Source organism: Chelonia mydas, chromosome 2 (assembly GCF_015237465.2).
Source record: "Chelonia mydas isolate rCheMyd1 chromosome 2, rCheMyd1.pri.v2, whole genome shotgun sequence".
Classification (NCBI taxonomy): domain Eukaryota; kingdom Metazoa; phylum Chordata; order Testudines; family Cheloniidae; genus Chelonia; species Chelonia mydas.
The window spans coordinates 213,830,969-213,851,150 of NC_057850.1; the positions used below are offsets into that span (position 1 = coordinate 213,830,969).

General features: G+C 40.8%; 1 long non-coding RNA gene across 1 annotated transcript in view; it reads left to right on the plus strand.

Annotated features, from left to right (window-relative positions):
- Window positions 1-4,420, plus strand: part of LOC119565407 — a 32,148-nt gene extending 27,728 nt beyond the window's left edge. The window contains exon 3 of the long non-coding RNA XR_005224042.2: window positions 4,245-4,420. This is a non-coding gene — a long non-coding RNA (uncharacterized LOC119565407). The remainder of the gene's footprint in view (window positions 1-4,244) is intronic.
- Window positions 4,421-20,182: the final 15,762 nt, after the last annotated feature.

Consider the following 20,182-nt stretch of genomic DNA (forward strand, 5'->3'; position numbering starts at 1 on the left):
TATGAGGTGAATTGAAAAATACTATTTTTTATTTATCATTTTTACAGTGCAAATATTTGTAATCAATAATAATAATAATAATATAAAGCGAGCACTGTACACTGTGTATTCTGTATTGTAATTGAAATCAATATATTTGAAAATGTAGAAAAGCACCCAAAAATATTTAATAAATTTCAATTGGTATTCTATTGTTTAACAGTGTGATTAAAACTGTGATTAATTGTGATTCATTTTTTTAATCTCAATTAATTTTTTTGAGTTAATCTCATGAGTTAACTGCAATTAATCAACAGCCCTAATTCTGGAATTTCCTAACTTTTGGATGCTTGACTTTGCAACCTTAGCATTATTTTAATGTCATTTGTGTGTGTGTAATCTCTATATAAATTGAACCAAAATGAATATGTCTGGAACCTTGTCTGTAAATCCCTTTGAATCTGAGGTTGTTGATGCATTGGATTTGAGTATCAAGAACAGATCTGTTCCTACAGTTTTGTGTCTGGGTCTGGCCTAAATCCTGTTTTGTGACTCTGGTTCAAATGTAGCCAAAGTCTCATGGCAATAGCTCATGAAATCTCATTGTTATGAATTTGAACACAGCTTGGAACCTGGCCTAAACTGGATCTACATGTGAATCAAAACATCACCTCCTCAGCTACCACTATTTAAGAGATCACATATCTGAGTGTTTAGGAGGTGAATATTTATCTATCTTTCCTTAGCTCTTCATTACTGATACCTCAAAATACTTAGGTTTTATTAACAGTAGCATTCCTTAGACTACTACATCCTGTAGCAGCAACCTTAACTGAGTCAAATTTTTTTTAATAACTATGTAGGACTAATATATAGTGTAAGAGGTCCACAGGGTCTCTATAACACAGATCCCATGAGCTCTGCAAGGCTCCTGGTTACCACCAGACTCCATTGCCCTGCAGATGTCATGAACTCCACAAAGTACAAGGGGATCCATTCACAAGGGGGATGCCACTTTAGGTGCATAAGTCCAACATTTAGGCCCCCGCTGGTATTCACAAAACCACCACTCATCTACCAACCACCAGAAGGCAAACTACTTATACACGCACTACAACCATTATAATTAGATACAATTATTAATAACTGTACTTAATTACAACCTATTTTCTTCTAATACAGTCTGCACATGTTTTTAAGGAGATTTAACCATGTGGAAAATCTGGAGTAGTCACAAACCATTTTTTAGCTAGAGGGATACAAAGAAATGTTACACACATGTTAACATTTCAAGGCAGAGCAATTTTGTAATGATCTGAAACTCAAAACACTGTTTGACAAAGTTTATCCAAACATTGCAAAAAATTGTACTTAAGCCTTCAGAGTAAACATACAAAAAAAAAAAAGAACAATATACAAAATGTGAAATTCTACTAGATCAGCGATTCTCAAACTTTTCTATATCATGACCCCAAGTTACAACAGAAAATATTTCAGGACCCACTTCCCATTTAGCCAACCATAAGGAAAAGCAGAGTGGTCATGATCCCCTGAAACATGTTTGTGACTTTTAGGTTGAGATACCATGGCCTAGATGATGGTAGACCCACCAACTGGACTATCTAATCAGGAGAGACAAAAAGAGAAAGGTTTCAGAGTAACAGCCTTGTTAGTCTGTATTCACAAAAAGAAAAGGAGTACTTGTGGCATCTTAGAGACTAACTAATTTATTTGAGCATGCTCAAATAAATTGGTTAGTCTCTAAGGTGGCACAAGTACTCCTTTTCTTTTTTTAAAAAGAGAAAGAAAGATCTTATTCAGGATTTATTTATATAGCAGAGGTTGTAAGGATGAATAAGTGATAAGAAAGGAGCAGAAGGATGGACCAGTGGGTAGGGTGTTAATTTCGGATTTGGAAGACCTGGGTTTAACTCTCCATTCTGCCACAGCCTTCTTATGTGATGTTGTGTAGGTGACTTAGTCTTTCTGTACCAGCTCCCCATCTTTAAAATGTGACTAACAACATTCCCTTACCTTACAGGGCTGTTATGCAGATAAGCACACTAAAGATTATGAAAAAACAATGAGGAGTCCTTGTGGCACCTTAGAGACTAACAGATGTATTTGGGCATAAGCTTTCATCAGCATCTGATGAAGTGGGTTTTAGCCCACGAAAGCTTATGCCCAAATAAATTTGTTAGTCTCTAAGGTGCCACAAGGACTCCTCGTTGTTTTTGCTGATACAGACTAACACGGCTACCACTCTAAAGGTTATGAGGTGCTCAGATAGGATATTTCCATCTAATTCTTTCAGCTTCTGTCTGTTAAATCCCCAGGAGGGATGGGGCACATGTGGCAGGAATCTGTCTATGTAAGCCTGGATTCAGAGAAAGGAAAAGCCAAGTCAGTGATTAATCATAATCATACCTAACAAGGCTTCTTTTTTATTGCTTTGTAGGCCTGATCCTACATGCAATTCTCAGATAAAATTGTCCATTGAAATCAAATAGTAATTTTGGCTGAGAATGACTAATGGGTTGGGCCGGATCCTCAGCTGGTGCGAATCAGCACCAGTCCATTGAAGTCAATGAAGTTGTGCTGAGGATCTGCCTCTAAATGCTTACACTGTCTGAAAAATATTTTTAAGATCATATTTAAAACAATTTCCCGCATGTAAGAGACAAACCATTATACTGCTGGACTACCCAATGGAAGCAGTTTTAACTACTATATAGGGGTTTGATGAAAAAGGGAAAATAATCAGCTATTCTCCTCTCCCTCTATAAGGGCTGGTCCCATTTGGGCCAATGGTTTAATGCCCATTAAAGTCATTGGGAGTCTTTCCATTGACTTTGGTTCATGGAGTTAAGCATGGGAAGAGGAGAACAGAGCCCTTTGGCTTTTAATTAAGGTTACCCAACTTGTGAAAAGTAGTTTTTCTCCAAAGTTAGATCTCTTTGCTCCACTATTTCATTTTTACATGTCCCACCCTAGTTCCTGCCTCCTTGCCATACCAGTACACTTTGCATCAAAATTTCAGCCATTCAATGTAAGGAAACATATTGAATTTAACATGCTTCTCTTGGGAAAAATGCTTTTGCCCTCCATAACTGATGTCTGTTACATATGAAATATGTTGTCCAACATAGTCACATATACATATCATAGTGGATATGATACTTTTCTAGTCCTTGTTTCATTCTAAAAGGCAGAATAGTTAAATTGTCTTGTTTCTGACGTTATGAAATGTATCTGATTGGCTGTCCGCTTGGAGAAACAGAGGCCTTGTCTACACTACAGAGTTTTGTCAACAAAAGTCAGCTTTCATTGACAAAATGGTGGAAGTGTACACACTACAGTGCTCCTTCCAATGATAAAAATCTCCTGCTTTGCTGACAAAATAAAACCACCTTAACAAGAGGCATAGAGTTTTTTGCAGCAAAGTGTCAGTGTAGACACTGCACTTGGTTATGTCACTGTAAATGGCCTCCAGGAGGTGTCCTGCAATGCTCATCCTGACTGCTCTGGTCAGCAGTTCGAATTCCATTGCCCAGTACCTAGGTATACAGGTATCCACCCCTCCCCATTTAGAGGCCTGGGAATTTTTGAAATTCTACTTCCTGTTTGCTCGGCATGGAGAGCTCACATTGCATCTTCCCATCTGACCATGGTGGCTCCATGCAGCAAACGCTGTCCCACTTGGAGCACACATGAGTTGTTGGATCTGCTGGCACTGTGGGGAGAGGAGACTGTGCAGTCCCAGATCCTCTCCAACCATAGGATCTTCGATACCTATGGGCAGATTTCTCATGGCATGTTGGATAAGGGATACAAATGGAACATGTAGTGCTGTGCAAAGACAAAGGTGCTGAGGCAGGCATACCAGAAAGCAAGGAAATCAAACCACCACTCTGGTGCTGTGCTGAAGACCTGCTGCTTCTATAAGGAGCTAGATGCCCTCGTTGGTGGCGACCTCACCTCCATCACCAAGAGCCCATGGATACTTTGGTGGGGCTGGACACAGCAGACAGCAGAATTAACCCCAAGGACAAAGTCATGGATGAGGAGTTTGAGTAGGAGGACGACATGGAGCACGCAGGGTCATCCCCCTCCCTGGGGCCAAACTCACCCTGTTCGCCCAGATTGTCAAGGGACAGTGAGAAACTGATTTGTATTTAAAAAGAAGTGCATTTTACTATAATGATTTGATGTTGTGCATGAACTAAAAATCATACTTCTGTTTATTGATTCTCGTTCTTCTACAGATGTGGCCTTCAGGAGAACCCCCTACACACCAGCAGAGTGCCTCTACCAGATAAGGAAGCAACCAAGGAAGAGTAAGGAGGACATGAGTCAAGAGGTGCGCCAATCCTCAGAGGCCAAAAAACAAGAATGCAGGGCATGGAGAGAGACTTTAAAAGAAAATTATAAAATATACAGGCAGGACAGAAAGGAGAGTCAAGAGTGAATTTTAATGGTTCAGGAGCAGATTATAAAAGTGATGGAAGAGCAAATGCAGATGTTTAAGTCCCTAATCATGCTGCACGCGGCATTCATGATGCTTCCCCGCCACCACAGCCGATACAGAACTGCTTTCCATGCCCTCCTGAAACTCCTCCCATATATTCCTTGCAACTTCCTGGCCTGTCTAGGTACCCCATTTATTCCATCCCTTCTGACAGCTTCAGAATGATAGCTGGACTTACACACAGCTATAAGAGCCTACATTGATGTTCATTGTTATCTCCATTCCCACCAAGCCTTTTGTGTGTGTTGTTAATTAGTATTTAATAAAAACAAACTCTCTAAAAGATAACCAATCTTTATTTGTGTCCTACACATGGTGGTTGCTGCTGGAATTAATACACAGCAGCAATTTGATCATTTGCTGAGTACAAATCATGGTCAGGAATCATCAACATTTTCCTGCAAGTTAACAAAGCATAGCAGAGTGCTGTATAGAAAGACACCTTACTGGAACTCATTGTCCAAATGGTGCCTCAAAGTCTTCCTGATTCAAATAGCCCCCCATTATGCCCCTCTAATAGCTCTGGTATCTGGCTGCTCAATATCAGCTGCCAGGTGATCAGCCTCCACATTCTACCCCCAGGAAAACGTTTCACCCTTAGTGTCACAACTATTATGGAGTGCACAGCAGGCTGCTATGACCATGGGAATATTTTCCTCATTTAGGTCTAACCTGCCATAAAGGCAGCGCCAGCGCACTTTTAATCTGTCAAAGGTACATTCCACAGTCATTCTGTACTTGCTCAGCCTATTGTTGAATCACTCCTTGCTGTTGTCCAGGTTTCCTGTGTAAGGCTTTATCAGCCATGGCTTGGTCTCCCAAGATCACTATGATCATTTCAACATCCCGCACTGGAATCTTCTGGTCTGAAAAGAAAGTCCCTGCTTGCAGCTTTTTGTACAGGCCAGTGTTCCTGAAGATGCATGCATCATGCACCTTCCCTGATCACCCTGTGTTGATATCAATGAAATGCCCCTGGTGATCCACAAGCGCCAGCATACTATAGAGAAGTACCACTTTCTATTGATATACTCCCATGCAAGATGGTCTGAGGCTAAAATTGGGATATGTGTGCTATCTATTGCCCCGCCACAGTTAGGGAATCACATTGCCACAAAGACATCCACTATTTCCCACACATTGCCCAGAATCACTGTCCTTTGTAGCAGGAAGCAATTAATGGCCCTGCACACTTGCATTAATGCAGTCCCAACTTCCCAACTCCAAACTGATTTGCGACCGACCAGTAGAAGTCTAGACTTGCCAGCTTCCACACAGTGATTGCCGCGCACTTGCTCACCGAGAGGGCAGCTCTTGTTTTGGTGTCCTGTGCCACAGGGCTGGAGTGAGCTCCACACACAGTTCCAGGAAGGTGGCTTTCCACATCAGAAAGTTCTGCAGCCACTGCTCATCATCCCAGACTTACATAATGATGCAATCCCACCACTCTGTGCTTGTTTCCTGAGCCCAAAAGCAATGGTGCACCATGTTCAGCTGCTCTGTGAATGCCAAAAGTAATCTGTGTTGTTTCTTTCCCTGGCACACAGCAGATCAGACAATTCTGAGTCCTGTACAGATTGGGAGCTCATGATATACTGCATGGCCATCCGCGATGTGTTCATAACAGTGACCACAACATTAGAGAGCAGTGAGAAGCAGAATTTCATTTGTGGCATTTCACGTCTTTTGAGTACACAGAACGACAACCAGCACTTGTTCATAGGAACAAGCTGATTCAGCTCTGCTCACCGGCTTCCTTTCCAAGTGGCACGTTTATTGAGTCCTGGTTTGGGGTGTCCTTCTCAAAGCCTGTTATATCTCAGGTGGTGCACCCTTTTGTGGGGTCTTGTTAAACACACAGGATCAGACAAGAGCTGTGTTAAGTGTGGTATGAGAACCTAAAAGCAATGTTCAGGGGAGGGGGTGCCAAACCCTTCACTCAGCAGTAACACAAAAGGGGGCAAATGTAAAGCAGAAAATGGGGAAGAGAAAGGTCATCCAAAGGAAGTACGTTGGGACAAAGAAAAATGATCCTGGTGAAAAGCTTACCCTTTTCTAAAAACAAAAAAATCATCTGTGATTGTGTAACCCACTGTTCAGTGTGTTACATATTTCCCTTTGTGACTGATCCGGAGAGGATCTGGGTTTGTTATAACTACCAGCAAAGGCCATGTAACCCTTTAGCTCAAGCTGTAGAGGCTTAATATGCTCTTAACAGTGGAGGTCCAGGTTCATTTCTTAATGATGACCAAGATAGCAGTATTGATAACTGTATGCCATAAGGATACAGAATGTAGGTTATTATCAGGGTTATCCTAGCACTCACCTCTCCTTGTTATTTTATCCCAACAGATGAGATCAGGAGATGCTCTCAGAGATAATCCCTAGATTTTCATATGTTGGATCTGGAGGCAGGGTCTTCTCACTGGAGGACACACAAATCCAGAATTTGTTTCTCTCATTGATCTCACAGGGCCTGAGCATGTTGTTTTTCAGGGCAAGCCTTATCCAGTCACTCAGGAGTATGCTTGAGGGGTGGTTTATCCCTGTGGAGAGGTAGGGCTGAATTTCTTTTACTGGAGGGTTTGTTGAGTTCTGGTCAATTTACTTGTGTCAGTTTTGCAGTGTTTTAGTTTAGTGTGTGTTTGCAGGGTTTATTGTGGCTAGAAAATGGGATGGACACATTCTATACATTATATGGTATTCAGCCCTTAGTTTTCTGCACTGGCAGATCAGGCTTTGAGTGGCATTACTCTTTTAGTGCATTTCTATCTATCTATAATAACATGGTCCTGTTCACCCCCTACATTGGTCCCGGCAAGGTTTTCTATTTACATATATTTTGCTTCTCAAGTGTGCTTTATTTTGGCTTTAAGGTAACAAATGAGATTCCTAGGGCCTCATTCTCCTCTCATTCACACTGGCTTCCACTTGTGTTATTCTACTGGCTCCTGATTCACACACTCATGTAAATGAGTGGAGAATCATTTCATTGCCTGCAATAACACGGACCAGTTTAGTAAGACCATTGGCAGAGAACCAATCCTTATTCTGCTGAAACCACAAGGCTCCAAAAGCTGACTTTAAAGGGCATCACTGGAGCAGAGAGGTCTGTACAAGAATCTCAAGGGAACTATATCACATATGAAAGATCATATAAATTATGACCACGTTTCTTAATCAAGCAATAATCTTTAGGAATATTCAAGTCATATTCTTCAAATAATGCTCTTCACAGTTAGTAAGGGACTACATGATAACACTGTTAGCTATTTCTCCTGTCAAATAACATCTGATGGCCAAAACACATTTGACAGACATATACGGACTTCCTTTTGGGTGAACTATAAAGAAACATATAGGTCAGTTTGATCCAGCCTTTCATTACAACTTTGAAAATATAGGTTTTTACAATGGAATAGCATCTTTGCAGTACCTAGACTGTCAAAAACCACAATTTTAGTAATTGTTTATGCATTAGGGAAACCTCAACCTAAATCTGAAACCATGTGAGTGTGAAAAGAGCAACAGCTGACATTTCAGAATAACCATTATGATCAAGCTGAAGATATGAGTCATCATGATCTGTCTGACAACAAGGAGGGGGAACCCCCCCGCAAAAAACAACAACCCCCAACCAAGGTTGAAGAGGCATGGGCAGATTTCAAATGTCATTTCAGATGCCAGCCCAAGTGCATTACCAAGCAAGGAGACTTTCATCCCGCATGTAGGGAAGCAGCTCCCAACTGGTTACAACTTTGAAGAAGCCCAAATGCACATGTGGTTCCATCAGAGGTCACTTGTGCTTCAGACAGCCAAAATAGGTGGGGAGGGATCCAATGGGAAAAAGAGGGTAGCCCTTGAAGAGCTTCAGAATTTTGATAATTTTTCTCATTTTTGCAAAAATATCACCCAGTGCTTTCTAGCATGCCACCTCCACAGATATGTACACCGGTTAGATCGCAGCTTTTCGTGAATTGTGGAGGTCAGCTTACTTCCTTCTGATCTGAAGATAACAAGAGCTGGATGATTTCTCTGTGTCTTAGATCCATAGATTTCAAGGCCAGAAGGGACCAATGTGAACTTCTAGTCTGACCTCCTGTATAACACAGGCCATAGAATGTCCCCAAAATAATTCCTAGTGCAGCACTACGTGTGAGTTTAATGCCAATCTTCTAGACTTTAAATTACTGCCTAATTTCCTTCCCATGATGCCTATAGTGAATCTCACTGATTTGTGTAGAAAAACCCCTCTATTGTTTCACTTCCCTGCCTTTGTCTGCCTGTCTATCCTTACTTAGACTGTAAGCTTTTTGGGGCAGGGACCATCCTTTCTTGTATGTTTGGAAAGGACCTAACACTCTGTGGGAACGAACACAAATGAATAGTAACTGCACACCTGCTTTCTTTATACCAAAACAGGGCATCCACAATGTGAATCTAACCATGGAATGAGGCCCTCAAATGATTTGTGACATACAGGTGCTGTGAGAACACTGGCTGAAACTTTTGAAGCCATGCAAAGGACTCTGGGCTGTTTGAGACAGTACTATGCTAAAGCACAATAGGGAACCATTGGTGTGCAGTAGCAGGATCGTAATGGACCAATCAGTGCACACCAAGTTAGCGGCTTTAGAAATCCCACTCCTGTAGTGCTCGTTTCCCCACTGTGTAGACAAGCTCTCAGACATGGGAGATGTGTGGTGAAATCCTCTACACTGCTTTGAAAATCTCAAGCATTTTGTATATTCTCACTAAAAAAATGACAGATTCCTAAACATCTCAAACAATGTTGCTAAAGTTATCCTCAGAAATTAGATAAATACATAAATATATATTAGGAACCAGACTCCTAAAATCCCTGTCATGTTCATTTGAAAAGATACTATTAAACAACTAGTAAATATAGTTCCATAATTTTCTTGCCTTCTTTTGTCTGTGGAGGAGGGTAATATGGCTAAAGCGTGCTGACCTGTGCACTTACACTAGATAACTGCATATTTATGTGTTTATAATGGATACATGGGCAAGGATTGGCATAACTAACTGTCCCATTTATTATTTAGCATTTGTATTATGGGAGAACCTGGAGACCCCACTCAGGATCAGGGTGCCTTTGCGCTAGAGACTGTATAGAGCAAAAGATGGCCCCTGCCCCAAAGCTAATCAGAAGCTGTAAGTGTGCTCAGTTGACATGGGGGCAGCTAATTCCCTGCTGCTCAATATGTACACAGGGTAAGGAAGGCACAAGGAGCACCCTGTTGCATAGCTATGTATCGGTGGGATACAAGTACAGTCCTTGTGTTCCCCAGAGGGCAGGGACTGCTTCCTCCAGGGACTCCTTGCTCTGGGACATGATACTCTCCAAATGAATGGGGCGGAGATGAGAGGAGGCAAGTCAATGGTCTTGAGCCCATGTGTAATGTCCAGCTGACTGGCCATGCAGGAGGGAGTGTGCTGCAGCCCCTACAGGGGTGTAATAGTGGGCACATTCTGCCTGGGTGCAGAGTTGTTCCAGGCCACGCCCTGCCTCCTAGTGGCAGAGTAGTGCCCAGAGCTCCTGCTGGGGTGATAAGACTTCACGCCACTTCCAATATGGAGCTCTGTCACAAAGGCACAGTGAAGCCCGTGGTAAGAACCTGCTTTTTACTTGCTAAATACCATCCAACTGCATCACACTGTAAGTTAGAAATGGAAAAGATCTGTTAGCTCAGCCAGCCCATCTCCCTGCCAAATTGTTCCCCACAGCACATTTTCTAGTTCTTTGTCCATTCTAATTTTAAAAGCCCAAGCAATTGGGCTTCCACCACTTCCCTTTGGAGACTACGTCAAAGCCTAATGCATCTCACTGGCAGGAAGTTTCTCCTTCTATTCAGCCTAAATTCCCCCTCTCTTAATTTCATCCCACTACTCCATGATATGTTGCCATGTGCCACACTAAACAATTTCTCCTCTTAAAATATGTGCTGCCCTTAGCCATCACCAAGCGGTAGTAAACACATTTAGATGTTTTAATATTTCATCATGTCAGTATTTCCTGGCTATTGGTAATTTTCGTTGCTTATGTCTGCAGTCCCTCCAGTTTGTTTATTTTACTGTAATAACGTAGTTCCTGGAATCAACAGAGGATGCACATGTCCGCACATGCGTCAGGCAGCACTAAACTGCAATCTGTTGCCTATACTCCAGCAGCTCTCACAAACGCTCTGCCTGCTCTCAGAGTCTATTGGCTGTCGTTATCTCTTGCCTTGTGAGGAGCTGTGTGATTTGTTTCCTTGAATCTACAGCAGCGGTGCTGTCACTTGATATGTGCACTCTTGGTGTGGATAGTGGTATTACCAAAGACACTGGGGCTATGGATCTGTCCACAGGACAACTCTAAAACACTTGCTCTATTAACTAGCGGGCCATGGAGTCGGGCAACAGTAGCTGAGAGGCAATACCCAGCAGTCAACAGAGAAACACAGAGATGGCATTTTCATAAACATTTTCCATTTTTGTTCAGATTTGACTTGTTTGTGTATTTCTTTATGGTCCACTGGATGGCTCTCTTATCACTTGGACACTTTGTCCACTACATTCTTGCACTCAATTGTGGCTCTGTCTGTTGCTCAATTTAAGGTCTAGGAAACCAACACAGGTTGGTTGTTGTTGGCAAGTTTTTATTTTCTGTCCTTAAGAGGCTGAGAGAATAACCATTTTAATTAGCCCAGAGCAACAGACGAGGTTAAGCCATCAGTGCTGAAAACATAGGGGGCTGGTTGTATGGATTTGGGGGACCTTTCACTCTCTCTTGCTGATTATAATCCCTGTTCTGGATGCTCAGGTGGTCTTCTGGGAAATGCAGTACGTTGTGGTGCAACTTGAGATGTCTGATTGCCAGGTAGGCTCCTGTGAGTCAACACAGCTGACGTACATTTTTTCTGCAGTGAGGCAGTATATAGGTCTAATGATATGCAAGTTCCCCCCCCACCCCCCAAAAAATTTGCCAGCAAGCCTGCAGACTTCTTTTTAGAAAATTAAAATGTGAATGTATTTCATTTATAACATAACATCTATTGTGCAAACAAATGACCACAACTTACAGTAAAGGTTATTTACATCGTTGTTTATATCGTAGAAGTGTTAACCTGGGGGGATGGAGGGGCAACTTAGCGGGTACTATGGCTAGCTGCTTAGCTGCATTAACTAATTAATGCCCATTAGTACTTTGTTCATCTCTTTGCAGTACATCTATTATATTTAATGGAAGAACCATTTTAATGCATTAGCTGCCCCACAAGAAGACACCTTAAATTTGACATGTATCTGTTCTAAAATGCATATGAAGATAACCCACCCAAGATTCTGAATTGTCATATTCTCTTGAGAGACCAGCGAGGTAGTATCTTTTATTGGACCAACTTCTGTTGGTGAGAAAGACAAGCTTTCGCGCGTACACACAGCTCATCTTTGAGTCTGGGAAACTTAATCAGAGTGTCACTGCTAAATACAAGGTGGAACAGATTGTTTAGCATAGTTAACAAGTGACCATTCAAGGTGAACTGGCCCACTCACACCCCTCCAGTCACAGGGAGGAAAGAAGGGGGGAAAGCAGCTGGGGCGGGGGAGTGAGTTGTTAGTGGATTATAGATGTTCTGATAAGACATAAAACCAGTGTCTCTATTCAGTTAATGATTTTTAGTGTCTAGCAAAGTTATGAATTTAAGCTCCCAGGCTCCTCTTTTGAAAGTGTTGTACAGATTTCCTTTGAGGATGAGGACTGATGGGTCAGATATTGAGTGATCACTTTGTGAAAAGTGTTCACCCATAGGTAATGCGGTGTTTTTGTCTTTTATCATTTTCCTGTGGGAGTTCATTCGAGAGCGTAGTGATTGTCTGGTTTCACCCATAGTTGCTATTGGGGCATTTAGTGCACTGGATGTGGTACACCACATGTTGTGATAGGTATGTGCAGGACCCACACATCTTGAAAGATATGTTGTGAGGGGTGTTGATCACTGTAGCATTAGAGATATGTCTGCAGGTTTTGCAGCTGTTGTTTTGGCAGGATCTGGTGCTGCTTTGAGTTGGTGTGTCCTAGTCTTTGGGAATCTTACATCTGATGATGAGCTCGGAGAGGTTGGGGGGTTGTTGAGGGCCAAAAGAGGGCGTTCAGGAAAGATTTTTTTCTGGATGTAGTCCCCAACAAGTATGGGTTGTAGCTGTTTAATGATACCCCATATAGGTTCCAGTGGGGGGTGATAGGTGACAACTGGAGGTGTGTGGTGGGAGGGGGTTTTATTTCAGTATTGAAGTAGGTTCTCTCAGGGTATTTGGGTGGTCTGTTTCAGGGTGTGATCTACTTCTCTGATGGAGTGTCCTTGTTTGGTGAAGGAGGTTTTGAGTGTGTTATGGTATATATCCCAGACTTTCTCCTAAGAGCATATTCCATGGTATCTGAATGCTTGGGTGTAGATAACAGATTTCTTGGTGTGTTTGGGATGGTTACTGGATCTATGAATATAGGGGTGCTGATCATGGGTTTCTTGTATGTAGCTGTCTGTAGGGTTCCATTGTTGAAGCTGATTGTGGTGTCCAGAAAGTTGATGCTGGTGTGGATGTGTTCCAGAGACAGTTTAATGGATGGGTGGTGGTTGTTGAAGTTGTGGTGGAACTCTATGAGGGAGTTTAAGCTGTCTGTCCAGAGGATGAAAATATCATTGATGTATCTCAGGTATATCATTGGTTTCACGGTGCATTTGTCCAGAAATTCTTCTTCAAGGTAGTCCATGAAGAGGTTGGCATATTGGAGAGCCATCCTAATAACAATGGCTGTTCCCATGGTTTGGATAAAGTTTTGTTGTTGAATATAAAAATTGTTAAGGGTGAGGATGACATGGATGAGTTTGGCTATGTGTTTGGGGTGGGTATCTGAGGATTGTCCATTGTCTTGTAAATATTTGAGGCAGACAGCTATATACTGGGACTCAAAAAAACCATCCTCAAACCACTCACCACACACTGGGCCAGCTTCTTCCAGGACACAACCAACTTCTTCCACAAACTCCGCAGCACTAACAACCTCTCTCAGAGCATCTTCCTTGCCACCATGGATGTCACCTCCGTATACACCAACATCCTGAGAAAGATGGCATAGCTGCCCTCCCCAGCAGCTCCCCCCCTTCCCTTCCTTTCCTCCCTACGACTGGAGGGTTGTTAATGCGCCACTTCACCATGAATGGTCCCTTGAGATATGTTTTCACTACTTTGTATTACTTTCCACCTTGTATTTAGCTGTGACACTCTGAGTGAGTTTCCCAGACCAGAAGAACAGCTCTGTGTAAGCTTGAAAACTTCTCTCTCTCATCAAAAGAAGTTGGTCCAATGAAAGATATTACCTCACCCACACTGTCTTTCTAATACTCTGGGACCAACCCAGCTACAACAAGACTGCATAGTCTCTTGGACAGTGAAGGCAATCTAAATAACAAATACAGAAGAATGGACTGTTGCAGATGGCAGATACCATTGACAGAACCTTTCCATTAGCTTAATTTTAACTGCACTTTTCATTGCATTCCTACAAAATGGCCGTGGCTACAATGGGAGCAGAACTATATTCACTACAGTCATGCACAGAAGTCTTCCAGCTCAGAGGTTGTGATCTCGGTGAAGATGCCTGAGCAGAAAAGTGTGGTTTTTGTTTTGTTTTGCTTTTAATAACTACAGTAGCAGAAACAATCCTTCCAGCAAATGCATAGCATTATTTCTTTACACAGTGGAAAACCAGGCCGCTTTGCTGCCTTCTTTCCTCAAAATATACAGAAGAAATCTCTTATACAGCTTTTACAGTTCAGCTTTTAGGGCTGCACCCTGAGGTGGGTCTAGGGGACAAGGTAACAAGAAGCAGGGCCAAGAAATAAGTGGAGGCTGGCAACCCATGGGAAACCCTGAAATCCCTGGACAGACATGTGAATGGTTTCTTGTTCAATGCTCTTTGCAGGTCTCTCCTGGCAGCACTGGCAATATAAGTGCCTACTGGCTGAGCTACCACTGGATATACACTGTTCTTTGGGAATCCTCCCATAGCAGGATGGTAGTGCTAATTTAAAAAATCATTAGCTCAGTCCTTTTTTTTACACTAGTTAGCATTGCAATGAAGTGGGATAATGCTACTAGGAATGGGAGTTCCTTGGCTTCTTGCTTATACTCTGGTTATGGCCTCTATTCCCATGGACACATTGACTTCAGCAGTAGTTCAGGGTGCTCAGCATTTTATAAGAGCCCTAGAGTGGCCTGGGCCAGTATTTCCAAAATATAGACTTTGGGGTGAATCATTTTGATTCATCAGAAGACACCTTCTAGGGTCTTCACTAAAATCATTGGCTTAACCACCAGCTAAGATATTTGCAGCTAGAAATATTCAGGTGGAAGAAACATCTACGAAAACATATCGCATGCTAAAATAAATATTTGTAATTAGTATATTGAACACAATTAAAAAACACGGAGACCATATGTAGGCCCTGATTCTGTAATCAGGTCTATACTAGTAGATCTTGTTGCAGGGCCTTAGTCTTCGTTGATTTCCTAGACAATAGTAAAGATGTATACCTATAAAATTCAAAAAAGGCTGCTGCTACCATTAATCAAAGTGATAGATTGTTTGACTGAGGATCTACTGTATTAAACTGTCATGTGGTTGGAATCACATCATTTTAATTGCTATTGTAAGTAGCTGTCAACCACATAATGTCTAATGTCTTCTGTGCAATCTTTAACTGCGTTTGCTCTTCAAAGCCCCATCTTCAGGCCAGTGCTCCTTGTGCCGTACATTAGTGACCTCCTTAGTACCTATACAAAAGCTACAGTGTTCACTGGTCAGGCATCACGGTAATTCTACATAGACGCAACAGATCATCTGATGTCAAAGTGACATTGTAATATGACTTTGCCAAAAGTTTCAGAACTCACGGAAAGATGCTATTTAGTTCTAAATCCAGTGACAGAATTGTTTCAGAAGTTTCAGAACTAACTGAAAGATGCTATTTAGTTCTAAATCTGGTGGCAGATTGTTCATTCTAGCCATATAAAGCAAATAACCAGATCCTGCTTTTAGTTACACTGGTATAAATCTGGAGCGAATAGATTTACTCCAGATTTATGACAGCATGACTGAGATGAGAATCTGGCTCATCAAGTTTGCAGCAGATAAAACATAATATTTTTCAAAGTAGGAGTTGTGAAGGGTGCTAGTGCTTAATTATGTAGTTGTCATTTCTGACAGAAGCAGGACATGTCTGAAGGTATTACTGTGGTACAAACTGTTTTCTAAATTTAGTATTGAGGCATATTTTTTATACCACTGTGTAATTCAATAAATATATGCTGGCAATATTTTCATGATAGATTTTTCTAAATTAAGATTAGTTCTCTTCCGTGACTGAATCTCACCTCAGGATTATATATAACAAAGACACAGCAGCTGATATCTATCTTACAGTCTGCAGTGTTGCAAGACAAATTGTCACCTATGCTTTGTTACACTATTTAAACTTCTGATAAACTTCTTGCTTTATAACAACCCTTCAGGTGGGATCATACAGTAATAATCCACCTCCTTGGAAGACAGTTCTTAACAAATAATAGTGTAGAAAAAAATAAGAAGTGAAGTCCACATTTGATCCAGCCTTGCAAAATTCTACTTGCTCACTTGCCCCACATGTAATTTTTTTGACAGATGAGTAAAATATTGACTTTTTTTTCATTATCATTAATCACAGTATAGGAGGAGGTTAGTAGATTTTGTCTAACATGGTAAATTTTCATGGTAATGCTTGCAGGTTGTATTAATCTAACCTTCTATTCTGAGATGATCAAAATGATCTATCAATCCAAACCCAATTTTTTCAATCTTCCCTCATAGGTCATATTTGCCAGACCTTTAATAATTTTCGTTGCTCTTCTTTGGACTTTTTCCAATTTGTCCACATCTTTCCTGAAATGTGGCACCCAGAACTGGACACAATACTCCAGCTGAAACCTAATCAGTGCATAGAAGAGCAGAAGACTTACTTCTTGTGTCTTTCTTACAACACTCCTCCTAATACATCCCAGAATGATATTTGCTTTTTTTGCAACAGTGTTACACTATATTTAGCTTGTGATCCAGTATGACTGCCTGATACTTTTCCACAGTACTCCTTCCCAGGCAGTCATTTCCCATTTTGTAGGTGTGCAACTGATTGTTCCTTTCTAAAGTGAAGTACTTTGCATTTATTCTTATTGAATTTCATCCTATTTACTTCTGACTGTTTCTCCAGTTGGTCCAGATCATTTTGAATTTTAATCCTATCCTCCAAAGCACTTGCAACTCCTTCCAGCTTGGTATCATCTGCAAATTTTATAAGTGTACTCTCAATGCCATTATCTAAATCTTTGATGAAAATATTGAACAGAACTGGACCAAGAACTGATCCCTGGAGGACCCCACTTGATATGCCCTTCCAGCTTGACTGTGAATCACTGATAACTACCCTCTGGGAACAGTTTCCAGCCAGTTATGCACCAACCTTATAGTAGCTCCATCTAGATTGTATCTCCCTAGTTTGTTTTGAGAAGGTCATGCGAGACAGTATCAAAAAGCTTTACTAAAGTCAAGATATACCACATCTACACTTCCTTCCTATCCACAAGGCTTGTTACCCTGTCAAAGAAAGCTATTAGGTTAGTTTGACATGATTTGTTCTTGACAAATCCATGCTGACTTTTACTTATCACCTTATTATCTTTTAGGTGTTTGCAAATTGATTGTTTAATTATTTGCTCCATTATCTTTCCAGGTACTGAAGTTAAGCTGACTGGTCTGTAATTCCCTGGGTTGTCCTTATTTCCCTTTTCATAGATTTGGCACTATATTTGCCCCTTTCCAGTCCTCTGGAATCTCTCCCTTCTTTCATGACTTTTCGAAGATAATCGCTAATGGCTCAGATATCTCCTCAGTCAGCTCCTTGAGTATTCTAGGATGCATTTCTTCAGGCCCTGGTGACTTGACGACATCTAACATGTCTAAGTAATTTTTAACTTGTTCTTTCCATATTTTAGCCTCTGATCCTATCTCATTTTCACTGGTATTCATTATGTTAGCTGTCCAATCACTACTAACCTTTTTGGTGAAAACTGAAACAAAAAAGTCATTTAATACTTCTGCCATTTCCACATTTTCTGTTATTGTCTTTCTCCCCTCATTGAGTAATGGGCCTACTCTGTCCTTGGTCTTTCTCTTGCTTCTAATGCAGTTGTAGAATGTTTTCTTGTTACTTTTTTATGTCTTTAGCTAGTCTAATCTTGTTTTGTGCCTTGGCCTTTCTAATTTTGTCCCCACATACTTGTGTTGTTTGTTTATATTCATCCTTTGTAATTTGACCTAGTTTCTACTTTTTGTAGGACTCTTTTTTGAATTTCAGATAATTAAAGATCTCCTGGTTAACCCAGGATTGTCTCTTGCCATACTTCCTATCTTTCCTACACAGTGGGCTAGTTTGCGCTTGTGCCCTTAATAATGTCTCTTTGAAAAACTGCCAACTCTCTTAAATTGTTTTTCCTCTTAAACTTGCTTCCCATGGGATCTTACCTACCAGCTCCCTGAGTTTGCTAAAGTCTGCCTTCTTGAAATCCATTATCTTTATTGTACCGTTTTCCTCCTACCATTCCTTAGAATCATGAACTCCACCATTTCATGATCACTTTCACCCAAGCTGCCTTCCACTTTCAAATTCTCAACCAGTTCCTCCCTATTTGTCAAAATCAAATCTAGAACAGCCTCCCCCCCAGTAGCTTTCGTCACCTTCTGAACTAAAACATTGTCTCCAATTCATTCCAAGAACTTGTTGGATAATCTGTGCCCTGTTGTATTATTTTCCCAACAGATGTCTGGGTAGTAGAAGTCCCCCATCACCACCAAGTCCTGTGCTTTGGGTGATTTTGTTAGTTGTTTAAAAAAAGCCTCATCCACTCTTCTTCCTGGTTAGGTGGTCTGTAGGAAACCCCCTTCCATGACATCCCCTTGGTTTTTTTACACCTTTTTTCCTTATCCAGAGACTTTCAACAAGCATGTCTCCTATTTCCATCTTAACCTCCATCCAAGTGTATACATTTTTAATATATAGGGCAACACCTCCTCCCTTTTTTCCCTGCCTGCCCTTCCCGAGCAAGCTGTACCCTTCTATTCCAATATTCTAGTCATGCGTATTATCCCATCAAGTCTCTGTGATGCCAACTATGTCATAGTGGTGTTTAGTAACTAGGAATTCAAATTCATCCTGCTTATTCCCTATACTTTTCACATTAGTATACAGACATCTAAGATACTGATTTGATTTCCTCCCTATGTTCTCTCGATCCTCCCTTATACCTGCTATAACAGACCATGCTCCCCCCTGATTCTGACTCTTCTTCCCGGTCTCCGTTGTAGTGGGCTTTTGTCACCTGCCCCCGTCAACCCTAGTTTAAAGCCCTCCTCACTAGGTTAGACAGTTTGTGTTCAAATATGCTCTTCTCCTTCCCTGAAGTCCTGCTATGTTGGAATGATTCTCCTGCAGCCAGGCACAGTGGATTTAAGGAAGCTTTGAATCAAAGTAATTCTAAGCAGCCTTAATGCCAGCGAGAAGCTTTTCATATGAGTTTGACTTTCAGCTGGTATATTCTCTATAATTTTAGGTGGCCAAGTGGATCTATCTACCTTAGGGTAGATGTTGCCCATCTCTAGAACTATCTAAGCATAAAACCAATAGCAAGAGCAAAGTCCACAGTGGACTTGATGCAGTCTCTGGCACTTCTCCCTTTTCCAGGTCAAAACAATGAGCAGCCTGTTAAGCTGTGTTTTGTGTTGTGCATATTAATTTATATGGGCTTCCAGAGCATAAGGTTGGTACCCACAGAGGTACTTATAAATCTAAATAAATAATTGCATAACATGAATTATGAATTAAATTCTGTCACAGATGTTTAAGCAAAAACATGTGTTAATATAACCAGCAAAATGTAAAAAACAAACAAAACAAAAGAAAAAACATTAATTATATTCAGAAACAAAGCCCCTATTACATTATAGATTAAGGCTTAGATTTTCAAAGCTGCCTGGGGGATCTGAATATCTCATGCTAAAAGCTGATGCATTGTACATGCTAAAATGACATAGACTGAACACCAAGAGATCTATGTTGTTGGTATGCTTCAAGTTACATAACTGAATGAAACATATATTACCACAATAAATCTAACATAACTCCAGGGAAATTGACTTCCATTAAATTGTGTCTTTGGTATGTAAAATATACCAACATTAAAAAAAAAAAGTATTGCATGCCAAACTCTGGGAATACGCACAAGTCATTCAGCCCTGAAGTAAACCTGCTGATTTTGGAATAGATACATGTATCGATAAGTATTACTTTGAAGGTACTTTGTACTTAGATTTTAAAAATACATTAAATATCAGACTAAACAGTAATGATAAGTAATTCAGTCACATAGTTAATCTGGTTATATAAATTAATGGTAATAACATGTACAAATTAATTATGTTGCAATTACATTGTGTAACTACTATGTAATTAATGTATCTGTATTGGGAAATTATCCAAAAATTTTATCAGAAGAAGGAGACAAAAATGTATAACCAAGAAATGCAAA